The sequence below is a fragment of the Hemiscyllium ocellatum genome, chromosome 21 (genome assembly GCF_020745735.1).
Source record: "Hemiscyllium ocellatum isolate sHemOce1 chromosome 21, sHemOce1.pat.X.cur, whole genome shotgun sequence".
Taxonomy (NCBI): Eukaryota; Metazoa; Chordata; class Chondrichthyes; order Orectolobiformes; family Hemiscylliidae; genus Hemiscyllium; species Hemiscyllium ocellatum.
In genome coordinates this window covers 29,302,978-29,321,400 of record NC_083421.1, presented here as the reverse complement: position 1 = coordinate 29,321,400, position 18,423 = coordinate 29,302,978, and positions in this window count along the sequence as shown.

The following is an 18,423-nucleotide window of genomic DNA, read 5'->3' as shown; positions in this document are numbered from 1 at the left end:
TCCACACCTACCCTCCGAAGCGCAACCCACCCAAACCCATTCCCCTACATTTACCCCTGCCTCTAACACTACGGGCAATTTAGCATGGCCAATTCACCTAACCTGCACATTTTTTGGACTGTGGGAGGAAACCGGAGCACCCAGAGGAAACCCACGCAGACACGGGGAGAATGTGCAAACTCCACACAGTCAGTCGCCTGAGGCGGGAATTGAACCCAGGTCTCTGGTGCTGTGAGGCAGCAGTGCTAACCACTGTGCCACTGTGCCACCCAATTAGTTTGCAATTAGACCTTTAATGTTCTGATCAGTTCTATCCTTTTCCATAACTGGACATGAACATAAGAGGTACAGTTAGTAAGTTTGCAGATGGCACTAAAATTGGAGGTGTAGTGGACAGCGAAGAAGTACAAAGGGATCTTGATCAGATGGACCAATGGGCCAAGGAGTGGCAGATATAGTTTAGTTTAGATAAATGTGAGGTGCTGCATTTTGGAAAGGCAAATCAGGGCAGGACTTATACACTTAATGGTAAGGTCCTGAGGAGAGTTGCTGGACAAAGAGACCCTGGAGTGCAGGTTCAAATTTCCTTGAAAGTGGAGTCTCAAGTAAATAGGATAGTGAAGAAGTCATTTAGTAATCTTTCCTTTATTGGACAGAGTATTGAGCATTTGAATTAGGAGGTCATGTTGCAGTTATACAGGACATTGGTGATGCCACTTTTGGAATATTGTATGCAACTGTGGTTTCCCTGCTATAGGAAGGGTGTTGTGAAACTTGAAAGACTTCAGAAAAGATTTTCAAGGATGTTGTCAGGGTTGGAGGGTTTGAGCTAAAGGAAGAAGCTGAATAGGCTGGGATTGTTTTCTCTGGAATGTCAGAGGCTGAGGCGTAACTTTATAAAGGTTTATAAAATCATAAGGGGGATGGATAGGGTAAATAAACAAGGTATTTTCCCTGGCTGGGGGAGTCCAGAACTAGAGGGCATAGGTTTAGGGTGAGAGGGGAAAAATTTAAAAGGAACCTAAGGGGCAACTTTTTCACACAGAGGGTGATGTGTGTACGGAACGAGTTGCCAGAGGAAGTAATGGAGGTTGGTACAATTACAACATTTAAAAGACATCTGGATGGGTATATGAATAGGAATAGTTTAGAGGGATATGGGCCACGGGCTGGCAAATGGACTAGATTAGGTTGGGATATCTGGGTGGCATGGACAAGTTGGACCAAAGGTCTGTTTCCATGCTGTACCTCTCTATGACTTTATGACTACTGAGGCCTATACTGCAACCCAATAAGGTGATTGTCCTTTTGTTTAATTTCAGTTCCATCCATATAACTTCACTGGACAATCTCCCAGAAAGATCCACCCTCACTACAATCTAACTAAAAGTTTCACTCCCCCTCCTGTCTTGCCTCCTTTTCTAACCCTCCTACAGAATCTATACTTCCGAACATTAAGCTGTCAGTCCCATCCACCCTTGAGCCATGTTTCTGGAATGGCAATGATATCCCAGTCCCATGTTGCCAACTGTTCATCTCCCTTAGCTGTCAGGCACAGAAGTATTTGCAGTTTTATTTATCAGTCTTACCTTGTTCTCTGCCCAGCTCTTGTCTCACTTGACTATTAGACTTACTCCCCATATCTCCATATCAACTATAGCAGCCTCAGCCTTTTCTCACTGTCGCTTGGATGCCCACCCCGCTCCCCACTCCCTCCCCACTGCTCCCTCCCTCTCCCCCAACACTCCACCACCTTCCTCCCCCTCCTTCCCCCCCCCCCCCCAAACCTCCTCTTATTAGCTTAAAGCCTTCCAAGGAGCAGTAGAGAATCTTGCTGCAAAGATATTGATTGTCTTCCAATTCAGGTGGAACCATCTCTCTTTTTACAGGTCATTTCTACACCTGAAGATCTCCCAATTGTCCAGAAATATGCATCTTCATCCCTTAAACCAGCTCCTCAGCCACATCTTCATCTCCCTAATATGTGGCACTAATAGCCCAAATATTACTACCCATGAGGGCCTATTTTTTAACCTCCAGCTTAGTTTCCTATATTATATCTGTACGACCTCATCCCTTAAAGTTTCATTTTGATGATCAGAACAAGAATATGTGATAAATATAACTTTTTTAAAATCAGAAAGTGAAGGAGGGCAAGGTGGGGGATAAAGAACAAAAATTAAGGTAAATGTAACATTGGCATAGTCTTACAACATTGTAGGGCTGCTCTCTCATTACAGACAGGGCTGGAGGTGATCTCTACACCTCAGGCCGGAGGGAGAGGTTAAGAGCAGTGTCCTTCATGGTAGCCACAGTTGGTTCGAGAATGGAACCCATGCTGTTTGTATCACAAACCAGACATCACCAAGGGATGGATGACAGGAGATATCAAAGGTGAGGGGTGCAAGGATCAACAAAACAGAAGTACAGGCCAATTGATTGAGATCAATGTTGGGCAGAGAAAGTTGTGAACTGCCGAACTGAATGGTATTGCTCAAGCTTAGACTGAGCTTCATTGGGACAGTGCAGGAGGGTGAGGTCCATGCAGCAAAAGTGGGCACAGGAGAAAGAGTTATCATCAGAATTGACCGGAAGATCAGGATTAAGGTCCTGAGGGAATTTGACCGGATCATTGCTGAAAGGATGTTTCACCTCGTTGAAGAGATTGGAACTAGTGGACGTAATTTAAAAAATTGGGGTCTCTTGTCTAAAAGAGAAACAAGCAGGATCTTCTTTCTCACTGAGAGGGTCGTGAGATTATCACATTCTCTTCCCCAAAAAAAGCAATGGAGGTAATGCTACTGAATGTTTTTTAAGGCAGCAATAAATAAATTCTAGCCTAACAGGGGAGCTGTAACAGCTCAGTGGGCAGGTAGATGTTAAGTAGGTCAACTTCCACCTGGCATCATAAGTTTATTCTATCTTTTTTGATTTAAAGGTCTGATCTCGGGAGGAGACATGGACTTCTAAGAGCTGTGTTCTATTGTTACAGTTTCAGTAATCGTTGTACTAAGTCCACATAGGTTACTGTCTTGCGTACTTATAAGTTGTCTGATTTCACACAAGGCACAATCGTATATCTTGGACATCATGTACGTCATTCTTAAGTACTAAGTGATGAACCTTGACTGTTTACCAAGGTTTAACCGACCATGTGCCTATTTTGTGTGGTACTTCTCCACTTGGTGTTCACAATTAATACTAATACCATCAGAAGACTGATGGCAGTGAATCTCCCCAAGACATCTCACAGGATTTTAGAGAACACAATTTCATAGGATCATGCCAGCAGGAAAGTGAATTTGAGGCCACAGTCATATCAGCCATGATCTTATCATATGGTGGAGTGGGTTAATTTACCTAAATAGTGCAGATTCATAAGAGATGACCAGAAAATTGAGCACATAATTTGTGTTTGGTCTACCCAAGGAGGAAGAGATAACATTGTGAGCAGGAAATACAGAATTGAAGAAAGTACATGTAAATCTGGAAGAAATGTTTGGGACCTTGGACAGTGAAGAAGGACAAGTTAAAAGGGCAGGTGTTGCAACTCTCTCCCTTTGTTGAAAGGTTCTGTAAGAAAGGCAAGACGTGTTGGGGATACTGAGGAGAATCACAGAGAGTACAGTCCCTTCAGATTGCTGAAAGGAAAGAAGATGTGATTGATAATGGGATAACACTGGAGATGACAGAAATGGCCGAGGATCCAGTCAGTATGAAGATAGGTGGGGGTGGAAGGTGAGGTTAAGCAAAACCTATTATATTTCCAGAAGAGAAGGAACGAGAGCCAAAATGCAGGAAATGATGTGGACACAGTCAAGGACTTTGTGAATCATAGGAGAGTGGGCTCCTCAGTTGAACAATGTTATCTCTATCTTGGATCTCTTGAATTTAATTCTGCATCCTGAGGCTACTGCATAGTGAATGTAATTTCCTAAATATTATTTCACAATGTATCTAATTTCTTTCACATTTACTTTGAGAAATGTTCCTATTCAGTGATGTTGTTCTTCAGTGTATATGACGCACATTCATACTGTTCCTCAGGTACTTAACAATGGCATAGTGCTGAATCATTCACAGCTAACAAAGTTGACGTGAAACATATGGTCCTTTTCATGACATTTTTAGTTAGATTGTGTAAAGCAATCAATTCCACAACTCTTGAACAATCTGGTTGACCATATTAGATTCAAAAAATGTTAGAACTTGATCCCGTTATAGATAACAATCAGGTATAAGAAAAAAGAAAAGAAAATACAGATTTAAATTCTCTGTGCTTTCTTCAAATTGACCACTCTCATTTTACGTAACTTATGGTTTCTATCAGTTAGGCTGGATAATCAGGAGAATTTTGGCTGCACGTTCTTTTTCAAAAATAAAGGCATTCCAGCACTGGGCTCATATCACCCAGTCATCACGCGGCCAGCAAATTTCTCATTCAAGATACCTAGTCTTTTATCATCGAGAGGCTACAAATGGCCTCAGTGTTCTGAGGTCAGTGATGGGAAAATCAGTCTGGTGTTCCAGTTCTGGCTGCTCTCCAGTCATTGAGTGAGGACAGGATCAACTTTAGCTGTGATACTCCGAGGAAATATAGCTTTGCGACATTCATGGTCAAGGCTGATACAGAGATCGCAATCATTCAGCTGAGGTACCAATGCTTATGATCCATACATCAACATGGAAACAATGCTTCCAGAGGAAGGTACAACTAAGTCATAAGTAAAAAATGAGGGAGTCATTTCAATTTCAATTCCATAAATTTCCAGTCATTGATACACTAGTAGTCAATTAACCCTTTCACCTCTTATTCTGAAGTTCCAAAATGATTCAATATAATAACCCTTATTGGTGACAGTGATTATATTTTACTCAGTTCAAGTAAGACTCAACATATGCTAATGTATGAGCAACAGTGTCTAAGTGCAGCAGAATTACTATAATACTCTGGGTAGAAGTATTAATCTCATGTAAGTACTTCTTGGTCTGCTTCAGGTTTCAAGCGAATACATAAAATCTAGATTTGGAGATGCCAGTTTTGGACTGGGGTGTACAAAGTTAAAAATCACACAACACCAGATTATTGTCCAACAGGTTTAATTGGAAGCACACTAGCTTTCGGAGTGACACTCCTTCATCAGGTGAACATAAAATCTCAAGGAATCTGTATGTTTGGGTATCCATTGTTGTAATTTCTTTAGAGAGTAAAGTGCATGGAGTCCAATTATTACCTAGCTATGGACCAATTACAAAGGCTATTGTTGAACCATATGCTCCACCCCCAATCTCACATATCAAACTTTCAAAACCTTGACTTCCAACAGTAAACATTGGAAACATAGTGACCTTGACACCCAAAATACTTGTTCGAGGCATCAAGGCACTATTGTTTTCTCTGTCCTTTGGCAGATGTTTATCTCCCTGTTCCTACCTAGCATATAATCTATTCTTCCACTTTACTGAATTACTGCATCGTTTTGATTGACCAGTTAACTTAATCTCACCTTACAGGCAAATAAAACATTTGATCAATGAAGGCCTAACCCACAATTCCTATCGAGCCCACTCCCAAATCCTTTTGAATAACATGCATGAAAAACAGGACTATTTCAGTATTGAAATTAAAGAAATGTAGTACTTGAGGTAGCCCCCATTAGGTCGCAAGAAAAAAACAATACAGGGTTTTTGCAGGATTTGATTTCCCATTTTGGGGACTGTTATTTCATTATTGAAAGAGCCTGAGATTGCAAGTTTATTAAGTGTGATACTATGTGTTATATCTCAGTATGATGCATTTGGTCTGAGGAAGCAATGCAAAAAGCAGCATAGAATTCATAAGTAGGCTAAAACACATTCAGTGCAAATAAAATCATAGTTCAGTCCAGATACAGATGATAAAAAGACGGCTACACCTCAGTCACGTTACTGTGGTAGTCTTTATAGAACAAATCTTCTCTTCTGGAAAAGAAAATATTAGTTATCTCAGTGAGTTTTACCCTTTTTTGGATAACTTCAACCTCACTGACTTCTTAAACACTAATTTAACTAAAGGAATTTCTAGGCTCAAACCACATGCAATTTACTCATTCTTTCTCTCTGAATTCCTTCAATGGCCTATTTAATGGCAGATTCTACAAGACTAATGTTTAATTCAAGCTTTTCTGGAATATTACATCAAACAAGATGCATTGCAATCACACACCAAAGCCTTTTTGACCACACATTCAAACTCAATGCCTCTAGCACCTAGAAGAAAGAGGTCAATTGGTGAATAGGAAGTGCACCACCTTCAAGTTCCCCTCTCATCTCATGTACTATTCTTACTTGGAAAAAGTAAAACAAAACTGAGCATTATTGTTGTACTATCCCTCAGGGCACTGTGGGTCCCCATGCACTACAAAGACTGCAGTGATTCAAGGAAGTGGCTCCACACCAGCTTAAGATGGGCAATAAATGGTGAACCTTGCCAGGATGCTCAGAAATTAATTTTCTAAAAATCAATCTTTTCAATCAATCTTTTTCATAATTTCTGAAATTACAATTGGATTCTCTGAAAGCATGAAAAGAAATGGGCATAGCCTCCTCCACTGAAATGGCAGGCAACCAACTTGCTATCAGCCACTAATAACTAATGCTAATCATTAGGGAGTGCACAAAAATGATTTTGTGGTGCCTTACACATTATTTCTTCTCTTCTGATGGGGTTGTATTTGGCTTCCAGTCAGAACGTTTCAATCAGGTAACACAGCCACAATTTAAAAATGTACACAGCATTGGCTTAACTCCATTAATGACATATTTTGCTGAGTACTGTCTACTGAGGAAATCATTATTCAGCATTTGCTTCTGTTGCTTTTCTCACACACCTCTCCGAATGTGTTAATTTGGCTTTTGGACTCCCAGCCTGATTGGATGGTCACAATTGCACATTAATGAACATACTTCAATCTGTCTATTTCTCCTGTTCAACCAAAACTTGTTTTCAATACACTGAAATCACACAATACGCAAACTGATCACATTCAAGATGGTAATTGAAGTATTAGATTTACTTTCACCACAGTTAAGGGCTGGGTGAAGGACAAACCATGTAACATTGGAGGTCCTGCAACAATAACACCTAGTGGTACTTGCTGCTATTATATGGGAACGTGAGGAATGGAATTAGATTCAGATGGAATGCCAACCGTTATTACAACACAATGTTCACACTTAATTTTGAGATTTAGGCTTGAAGAACAGCTGGCTGGGTAAGATACTATAAGCACCAATGGCGACAAAATCCTGACAAGCTATCAATGTTTTTCGAAAGCCAGACAAAAAGGAGATTGTAATGGTGCAGGGTTGCAAAACAGCATTTGGGTTAGACGATCTTGCCTTTATCTTTGTCAACACATGCAAGCCTTTCTATCAATGACATTCCATGAAAAATAGATGCATGAAATTGTTTGGGTTTTTATTGTATTATACATATCAAACACAGAAAGGTGAATGGTTAAAGCAAGTTAATTGACCAGCACAGAATTTTGATCAATGAACCAATAGTGTTAAGAGGGTCTGGATCGACCCTTTCTTTGTTGTGAATTTATTTCATGAATACAGAGAAACACATTGTAAAATGCCATTTTCTAAATACAGGCCATTGCAAAACAAATAAGGACTCTAAAACATTGGGCAAAAAATGATGGGGTAAAGACTTTTCATACTGTGTCAATGTCAGTAATGGTATGAGTTTGTACCAAACCGTCGATCAAGTGGTAGGCAACCCTTTTATGAAATTAGCTACTTGAGACTTGTGTCATGTACCTATTACCATCCCAAGAAAGTGTGCCATTGTCAAAGTCTTTTGGGGCAGGTTACTTATTCAGTGCAGTGGAGGAATTGTATGGCAACCATCTTGTCATGGTCAGTGCACCATCTTTCCAGAGAAATTAGATTACTGTTAGCCTGGAACCCAGCAGGCAATCACTGTAACTTCACTTTGCATTGTTTTCTTGCTATTTGGGTGTAATAACTGACATCTTTGACAAACAATGCCCTAACATAATTTTACTCAAGTGAAAAAAAACTGGAAATAGATAATCCTTAAATATTACAAAGTTGACATTCTGTCCCATGCTAAAACCTTTCAGAGCTCTCCCTTCCTTCCAAAGCCTGTTCAGTCTGTAACAAAAGCCTAGCAATATCTACATAGGCACTGATTTGTGTAGAGGAAAAAGTCAGCCAGAGACCAAATGTTAATTTTAGATTAGAAAAATTGATGTTCTTTTGCAAAGACACTCAACCACCACAACCATCAAAATGAGAAGCAACTATCCAGAGCAAGTTTTGTAAAACACCTCATGAGGTGGCATTTTATATCTATGACAATTGGTCAACATGAAATATAGTCATCCTACTGTTCAAAATCAATATAGTTTCCTTCAAAAGCTAATTCATTAAATTGAATATAAGCTATCAAACATTTCAACCAAAATTCCAATTGTTTAATTGGATATTCTGAATCTTTTGAAGAAGATTTTTGTTAGATTAGTTTATTGAAAATCAATGCAAGTTTTAAATTAATTCATGTGCCTTGTAGATGCATTATCTTTCATTTTCAAAAATGGAGAAAAGAGTTATCTTTTAAACATCCTCTCCCACCCTGAAGGCTTAATGTGTCTGACATCTTCTGTCCATTTGTCAGTTGTGCAAAATTTTATCTATTGAATTTTTTTCAGTGTTGCACTGAGATATAGTTCTAAGACAGCATGTTCATCATGGTATCAAAAGGGGTTGACTTATGTTTCAGTTGATTAAGGGTTAAATTTTCAGTCATATTATAAAAGCAGATGAGAAACATAGATATGCAAAGGCAAGAGTGTAGGAGCTGTATTATCAGTAAAATAGATCATGTTTAATAATGGCGATGCCTACAAAAACTGTTGTAAAGCAGTAGACAATGTAATATGTATGTTATAATGTCTTGTTTAAAGTTTGGAGGTGATTGTAACCCAGCAGAGTCGGTTTTATATTTCATGATTATAAGACAGTCTCTCCTTGTGTATGCTTGGAAATAAATGCTTCTTCGTTCTAATTTCTTGAGTCCTCTTATCAATTTGTCAAGTTGTTTGAATAACAGCATTTTACACTGAAATATTATCTGCAAAAGCACACGTAAAGCTCACAGAATTGCTCCTTTCCACATGATTTTGCATTTACAGTTTGTATTTGGATTCTATTCTGTGGCTCCAGTTGCAAACAGGATGACACAGTCAAGGGATCTACTTTTAAAAGGTCACAGTTGACAAAGATATCTCATTCTTCCAGTTCAAATATTATTAAGAAAATCAAAGAAAATAAAACAGAAACACATTGTTGCGAAAGCATCAGGGCCCTTTGAGATACCTACCAGCAGTGGTGCATTCTCAGCAGTTTGAATTCATTTTCTTAAAAGGATTAGCTGCATGGACAGTTGGGATGGAATTCAATGGGCCCCAGGCCTGTCCCAGAGACAACTGCAGCCAGTTTAAGCAACAGTTACCCCTTTCACCTGAACACTGTTAATATTTAGAGAAATACTTTAGCGGGACTGTAAGAATTTGTCAAACAGGATGATTTGACTGTCAGTGTTTATTATAACCATCAGACGTAGGCTTGTATCTAACCTACTGATACTGTTTTCTTTCAGACAGTGTCCATCAGTGGCCATTGATTTGGATAAAATCATAAAGGTTGCAGTTATCAAGGATTATTTGTTTAGACTCGCCTTTTTGTTTCATGTCTTCATGACTTGTGTTGGTACATATTCATTGACCCTCTGAAAGTTAACGGAATCCTTGATCCTGCATGGGACATTGAAGTGTTTTCTGGAAAGGTGAACTCCACGGCTGGTCCTGAGAGTGTGTTTCACATCAGGAAATCTATGCAGGTGTAGTTGAGGTATGCAGACATAGCCGAAGCAAAGAACATGTAATTAGTTCTCAATCTTAAAGTTTGATCAATTAGAGGAGTCATTCTGATTCAATTGTTTTGTCCCTTTAAGCATTCATCAAATTCTCCTTTGAATGTTTCTATTAGATCTGCTTTCATCATCCTTTCAGGCACTGTGGGGCAAATAATACTTTGTTAAAGACTTCATCTCTCATTCCAAATTAGTAAGTCTTTTTGATCCTCTCTGTCAGCAAGGGAAGTGAAAAGTGAAGACCCCGGCAGATCCCGTTCTTCAGCATCATTTACTTATTGGCTGCAAAGTGTGTTATAAAAATGGCACTTAAATATTGCCATGGACAAAGTACATTGCTTTAGTCAATTTTTTAGGAGGTCTGCTTTGCATAAATTTCCTTTAGCCAACAGCTGACTGTGTTCTATGACTCATTCCTATTTTGATCTCCAAAAATGCTCTTCTATGGCTTTAATTTACTAAGAGGTAATATACAGGTACAGTTGGAAATTGGAGGTAAATGTATAAACAAATAAGAGATGATATATCTCAGGAAGTGATAGTATCACATGACTATCTCTTGCAGCAAAGTCAGGATCTGTTGTCACTGTTAGCTACATTTGTAAATAAAAGTTAATAATTCTAACCCTACCTTAGTAGACTGTGGTGATATTTTAGAGCAATTATACAGTAAAAGAAAGACCCTTGGGAAAAGTTGATGACCAGAGAGATCTGGGAGTGCAGGCCCATTGTACCCTGAAGGTGGCTGCACAGGTGGATAGAGTGGTCAAGAAGGCATATGGTATGCTTGCCTATATCAGACCGTGTATTGAGTATAAGAGCTGGCAGGTCATGTTAAAATTGTATAAGACATTGGTTTGGCCGCATTTAGAATACTGTGTACAGTTCTGGTCGCCACATTACCAAAAGGATGTGGATGCTTCGGAGAAGGTGCAGAGAAGGTTAATGAGGATGTTGCCTGGTATGGAAGGTGCTAACTATGAAGAGAGGTTGAGTAGGTTAGGTTTGCTTTCATTAGAAAAAAGGAGATTGAGTGGGGATCTGATTGAGGTTTACAAAATCATGAAGGGTATAGACAGGGTAGATAGAGATAAGCTTTTTCCTAGGGTGAAGGATTCAATAATGAGAGGTCATGCTTTCAAGATGAGAGGTGAAAAGTTGAAGGGGGAAACATGAGGCAAGTACTTCACACAGAGGGTGGTGGGCGTCTGGAACGAACTGCCAGCAAAGGTGATAAGAGGCAGGCACAGTAGATTCATTTAAGATGCATCTGGACAGATGCATGAGTAGGTGGGGAGCAGAGGAATACAGATGCTTGGGAATTGGGTGACAGGTTTAGACAGTAGATTTGGATCGGCTCAGGCTTGGAGGGTGCAAGGGCCTGTTCCTGGGCTGTAAATTTTCTTTGTTCTTTATTCTATGGCAACATATTGATTCCAAAAATACAACAAAACACTAGTATAGTTGAATGTATGGTGCTTAAAAAAGGAGCAAAATACAAGCAGTGTTAATCTGAGTTAGAAATATACATTCAAATTCTTCAGTTTGTTTGTCCTAATACACCAAAGTGGTTAAAACTCTCAAAATCTCTGGTCTGTAGCCAATTGGTCAAATATTATTGGTTCAGAGGGGAAGCAAATCTAAAAGTGGTGTAACATCAATACTGAATGCAAACAACAGAAGTGATGCAAGAGGTCACAGTTCAGAGAACATGGAAATGGGAAGGGGGGCAATTGTTGAAGACTGTGTGGCCCTCACTAATACTGAGCCACAGTGATCCACCAATGTGAAGCAGAAAGAGTAAAGATGAGTACTTAAAATTGTTTATACTCACTTGTGACTAAGCTATTGCAATACTTCCAGAAAGATCCGAAGTTAAAAATCAACAGATAGCTGAAGGCTTATATCTGCGGCCAGAAAGCCGATTGAGGACTTTGGATAGTCTATAAACCAGGATATAATGGCCTGCGGTCTCTCTATAATGTGAACTGAACCATATCTTTGGTAAACCGTAGTAATGGTGAATTGTTATGTGGAAGCTAAAACAATTGCCATCCGCCTCCTAAAAGTTTGAATGAAACAAACTCTTGGATAAACACAACGCATCAGCGAAAGAATTAATAAATACTCTTTCTCTTTTATTTAGTGCTTACTGTTTCTGATACTGCCGTGACATGATGAGAGGTCACTCTCTATATATTTAGTACGTACACTGTAACAGACTGCCAGCTATTAGAAAACAGTTTATTGAAGCATACACATCTTAATTGTTGCCATTTTCTTTTTTTCACATATTAACAGCACTGTGGAAAGTCTCAAGTTTGCTACATTAAAAGATACAAACACGTCACACCTCCACAGGATAAGAATTAAAAAGGCAAGTTGACGGACAGACAACATCCACAGGCAGTTTTTGTTTGTATTCAAAACAAGTTAAATGATATCCAGTGATGTCATATACCAGGTCCAAGACATTCGAAAGCTCTTTAATCCTGTTATCCAAAAAAAAACAAATCACTGATTTATTCAGGACACGTTTTTATTTCTCTCCAAATTATTTTTGTCCAGTTACAGATTTAATGAGCAGTAAAGTAGAAAATCTGGGGTGGGAGGGAGTGTCGGGGAGAAATGGATGCTTATGTTAAATTGCAGAGGTTGAATGGAGCAGGATTTTTATTAATGTGTGGTCAATGAGTTGTAAACACTCGTTTAATTTTGTACTGTTTCCTCCCTCTTATTCCTCATCCTCTCTGTTCCAGGACAGGCTGTATATCTACCATCACCTACGCTGTTGGGCAGGTCAACCATGAAATGATAATGAAGAGTTAAGCAATCAGTGCAGCAAAGCTTGCTGATGTACAGTTTAACAAGCTATGCACGATATTGAGCTGGGAGTAACTACCTCTGCCAATTTTCCATTTGGTAACCCTGAGGGATGCCATGAGAAGCTCTTGAATTTCAAGGTTATCAATTTGACCGTAAATCACAACACATGCAGTACTCATAGTGAATTTGCTGTAATGTTGACATTAACAGCTGCATTCTTGCTATCTGTCTAGACATAGTCCAGGGTTAAACTACAAACTCAAGTTTTTTTGCCGAAAGCTTGACAACAAAAGAAAACAAGCCATAATATAGCTTTTGTTTAATGGAAGGCTTTTTAAATGTATTTAAATGGTGAGAGATCCTGTGATTTTGGAAAGCTCAGAGATCCTTCACTCAATGTTTCAATTCAATGAACATTAACTTGCTGAATAATGATGAGACCTTGCGTGGTCTCATTGTTCAAGTGACAGGATGGCATTGGGAGTAGGCTTTATGTTTAGGCCATCAAAATAATTTGGTCACAAAGAAGTCCAAATGGTGAATTCAGAAACAAAAACAAAAATTGCCGGAAAAACTCAGCAGGTCCATTGGTGTCCGTGGACAGAAAGCAGAGTTAATGTTTTGGGGCCAGTGACCCTTCTTCAGTATTTCAGAAGCTTGTTCTTTAACTAAAGATGGTGAGCAGTGGAATACACTCCCACAAGGTAGAATGGCATAGATACATTCAAGAGGAAACTAGGTCAACATGAGGGAGAAAGAAATAGAATGAGTTCATAAATTAACTCTAAGGGGATGGGAGGAGCCTCTTTCAGAACAAACACCAATAGGGCCACATGGGCTGGATGACTTGTTTCTAGAACAAATTCAATTATTGAGAAATTGAAATGAAAACCAGAGGTGGCAAGCATCAGCAATTTTCTCTCGGCTGCTTTGGACCATCTCTGTGACAATTTCTATGTGGTGCTTCTTTCACTGTGCAGCAATGACAGTAAGGTGGGCTGCTACATCCACAATGGCTTCAGCTGAACAGCTTTAGCTTTTGAGAAACTGCGCTTTTCAATGAATAATCCATTTCAAATGGCTCACAAGATTAATTCTGATAAGGAAGTGATTCAACAACCATTTAGAATCATAATTCTATTCCGACTATGCTGATGGGAGATTTAGAAATGCAAGCAAAATCTTAGAGACAGGAGAAACCTCGTTTCAAAAAGAGAAGGGTACCTGCTGGAACTGACACAATTTCCATTCATATGACAGGAGAAATTTGAACACTGGTTGTTGTCTTGGAGTATGCAAGTTGTACTGTTTTCCCTTTAAGAATAATAGTAAGAGAATTTTGTGTAGAAATTTCAAACAACCACAGAATGCAGACCACATTCTTTGTACAGTCACGTCAAGATTTGCAATGTTGGTTGAGTAAGTTGTGAACAAACTATCTAATCCCAGTCTGATTCTGAGCAGTCATTGCAGAGGAGAAAACAACTTCCATTCATGTGGCATATTTAATGTTTAAAATGATGCATTTATTATTAGGAAGGGTTTAGAAGGATATGGGCCAAATGCTGGCAAATGGGATTAGATTAGTTTCAGATAGCTGGTCGGCATGGACAAGTTGGACAGAACAGTCTGTTTCCATGCTATACAACTCTATGACTCGATGATACATTGCAAAATATCTAATAAGCATTATCAAACAAAAGTAAATGACACTGAGTGAAATTATGACAGATAAGCAAATGCTTGGTCAAACAGGTAAATGTTAAGGAGCACTAACAGTGAGAAAAGACAGAGAAAGAGGTGGAGAGATTTACAGAGGCAATTCCAGAGAATTAAGCCTTGGCAGCTGAAGGCCAACAGTGGAACAATAAATATGGAATGCTGAAGAGACTAGACTTGATGCAATTACAGAAGTCTCATAAGGATTGAGATTCTGGAAGAGCATCAGTGCGAGGAGGAATCAAGTTCATTCAAAAATTTGGGAATAACGTTTGAGAATCTTCAAATCAAGGTGTTGATTAATTTGGAGTCAATATAGGGTTCCAAGCAGAGGAGTGACTTGGTGCTGGTTAGAATGCATCCAGCAGTTTATAAATTACCTCACAGTTGTGAGGGATACAGTATGGAGACCTCTCTTTAATTAAACTCCTGTTTCCCTCCATCCTTGCAAGCTAGCACCCCATTTCTAAACTCCTTTTTTTCTCTAAAGTCCTTGAAAGTGTTGTTGCCTTGTAAATTCAAGCCCATCTTCCACAACAAGAACAATAAAGCTATCCATTATATTCAGGTGTTAACAGTTGTTGTGTCAGATCGCTTGCTTTTAGTTACAAAGGCTGGAGTAAAGGGAGGGTTTACAGGATGACAACAGAAGCATTTCAAGACAAGGAACATCACTTCTACAGGAAGAGATGTTCAATTGTGATGACAGCTTTCATATTGGCCACACTTTGGAAAGTAACCGATCTCTGTCTGTGTTACCAGAAGCATTTCAGTTGAAGTGACACCACAAAATCAGGACGTGTGAATGACACCATCAGACATACATATACTTTTCTCTGGAGTTGGATGATACCTTCAGATAAAGCATTAAACCTTTGAAAATGAAAAGTTACAAAGCACCCAAAACTTCTCAGCTTGAATTGTGTACAAAATATCCCTTGACACTCGTTTAATTTTCTCTTACAGATTGGCAGTTTCAAACCTTGATTATCAGCACTATTTTAGATAAAAGCAGCACATATCATTTCAAATAATGCAGTGATTAACTGCAATATCTTGTTACTCCTTTTATTATGTATGGTTTTTAAGTGATAATTAGCTTCCAGTCGAGTGCTTCAATTGCTTGCATGCATAATTAGCAGGGAACACACCATCAATAATTTACCAAGGATAGAGCCTGCTTTTAGTAAAACTAAAAGTGATCACATAAAATTATTATCGACTGAAGCAGAACTGCAGTGTAGCAAATACATGCCGTATCTTCGCTGTAATCAGGGCAAACATTTTTGCCACCATAAATCGGCAGCTTAGAAACACTTCCAATCGCAGAAAGAAAATACTGCATATATATAGTTGCTTCCACTACGATGTGACATCCTGAATTGCTTTATAGCCAATTAAGTATTTTCTCAAGAGTAATTACTGATATGGGGGGACGGTGGTGATCAATTTGCAAATAGCAAGCTCTCACAAACAGGATTGCGATGATGATTAAATAATCTTTTCTTTAGTGATGTTCTTTGAAGTATTAACAGTAGCCAGAATAGCCGAAATAACTTTCCTCCTCTTCTTTTAAAACATGGCTCAAGAACTGGTAAATTCACCTGACCGATGGAGGTCTTAGTTTAATGTTTCATCTTAAAGGCCATTGCAAGAGTGATTGCTGGCCTTGTCAGTGATGGTTAAATTCATGAATGAATGAATGATAGCCGTGCAACTCTCCGTTAGTGCTGTACTAGGGTAATCAGTCTAGATTTTATGTCTAAATATCTCGAACGAGATTTGAACAACTGACCCCTACCCATAGGCAAGTATGCTATCAACTGAGCCATTGCTGCACAGTGACATGAATGAAGAATTGTACCCAAACTTGATTCACGATTCTGAAAGAAAAGCAGAAAGTGCTGGAAATACTCAGCAGGTCTGGTAGCATCAGTGGAAAGAGTAACAGAGCTGTAGCTTTGAGTCAAGTCGAATCTTCTTCACTGAAAACAAATGCTGGAGATCACAATGGGTCAGACTGCATCCATAGAGAGAGACCAAGCTAACATTTCAAGTCTAGATGACTCTTTCTCAGAAAAATCCCAGCATCTGTACTAATTTGTTCCTACCCTGAGTTTTCATCAGTTTAGATTAGACTTACAGTGTGGAAACAGGCCCTTCGGCCCAACAAGTCCACACCGACCCGCCGAAGCGAAACCCACCCATACCCCTACATTTACCCCTTACCTAACACTACGGGCAATTTAGCATGGCCAATTCACCTGACCCGCACATCTTTGGACTGTGGGAGGAAACCGGAGCACCCGGAGGAAACCCACGCAGACACGGGGAGAACGTGCAAACTCCACACAGTCAGTCACCTGAGTCGGGAACTGAACCCGGGTCTCAGGTGCTGTGAGGCAGCAGTGCTAACCACTGTGCCACCGTGCCGCCCATTACCACTGTGCCACCGTTTACTGGTTCATCTGGTTCACAAATGTCCTTTTGGAAGGAAATCTTACACAGTTTGGCTGACATGTGACTCCAAATCCACTATAATTTATGTGGCTCTTAAATGCACTCTAAAATTGGCCAAGCAAGCTATTCAATTCAATTAGGAGAAAGTGAGGACTGCAGATGCTGGAGATCAGAGCTGAAAAATGTGTTGCTGGAAAAGTGCAGCAGGTCAGGCAGCATCCAAGGAACAGGAGAATCCACGTTTCGGGCATAAGCCCTTCTTCAGGAATGATTCCTGAAAAAGGGCTTTTGCTCGAAACGTCGATTGTCCTGTTCCTTGGATGCTGCCTGACCTGCTGCACTTTTCCAGCAACACATTTTTCAGCTCTATTCAATTCAATGACAATTATGGGGAAAACAATAAACGCTGGCCTTTCTAACAATGTCCACATACCATGACTGAATAAAGAATATCAGAGTCAACTTGCTAAGTAATCAGCACCCTTTACTTCCATAGTATAAACTGTTGCATTCATTTGAAATTTGGCATTCTCACATTTGCCCTGATGAATGCAAGACAACAGGTTTGGCAATATTCTTTCCTTTCAGTAATATTCAAATTCTATACTATCAAGTGCCTATGGTCCATACGTAAGTTTAAATATTATACTGTGTAGGTGACAATTTGCACTGATTTTTCTGTTAAGGCTATGTTGATTCGATCACTCAAAGGTTATTTGGAACGAACTGCACTAACATACATGGTTGGTCAGGTTAATTAGAAAATAATTAAATTGTAAGATAATGCATACTTTGTCACCGTGTCTTGGAGATGGAACCTTCAAGTTGTTAGAGAGATAATCAACATGACCAGACTTAAAGGAAAACCCCTGCATGTCTAAAGCTGGCTCTCACATTGTTCATGTTTATGTTGAGCAGCTCTCAAAAAATGAACATGCACATTGAAGCAATTTCAAATTTTAAAGTTTACACACTCTGCGCAGAGTAACCAGTGGAAGATGATCAAATTGCAAACATAATTCTCAACAGTGATTTCAGGAAGCATTCCTCAACTTCCCACAGAACAGACATGGGTCTAAAGGGTCTTCAAGTTCAGAATTTAAAATCTCAGTGCTCAGGAAAACAATGTCCCTGAAGGAATAGGTGGATAAATAGGTAAAGTTTCTTTTGACAAAATGTAGAATGAAACTTCATCTTGTGATTCTCCTTCTTCCATCTAATTTCTGGTTAAATCATGAAGTGTACTTCTCCACTTAGACCAAATGAAGTCACTTTAGTTCAATATAGGCAAAGTCAAAAATCACACAACACCAGGTTATGGTCCAACATGTTTATTTGGGAGTACAAACTTTTGGAGTGCTGCTCCTTCATCAGGCAGCTACCTGATGAAGGAGCAGCGCTCCAAAAACTTGTACATCCAAATAAACTTATTGGACTATAACCTGGTGTTGTGTGATAACTTTGTCCACCCC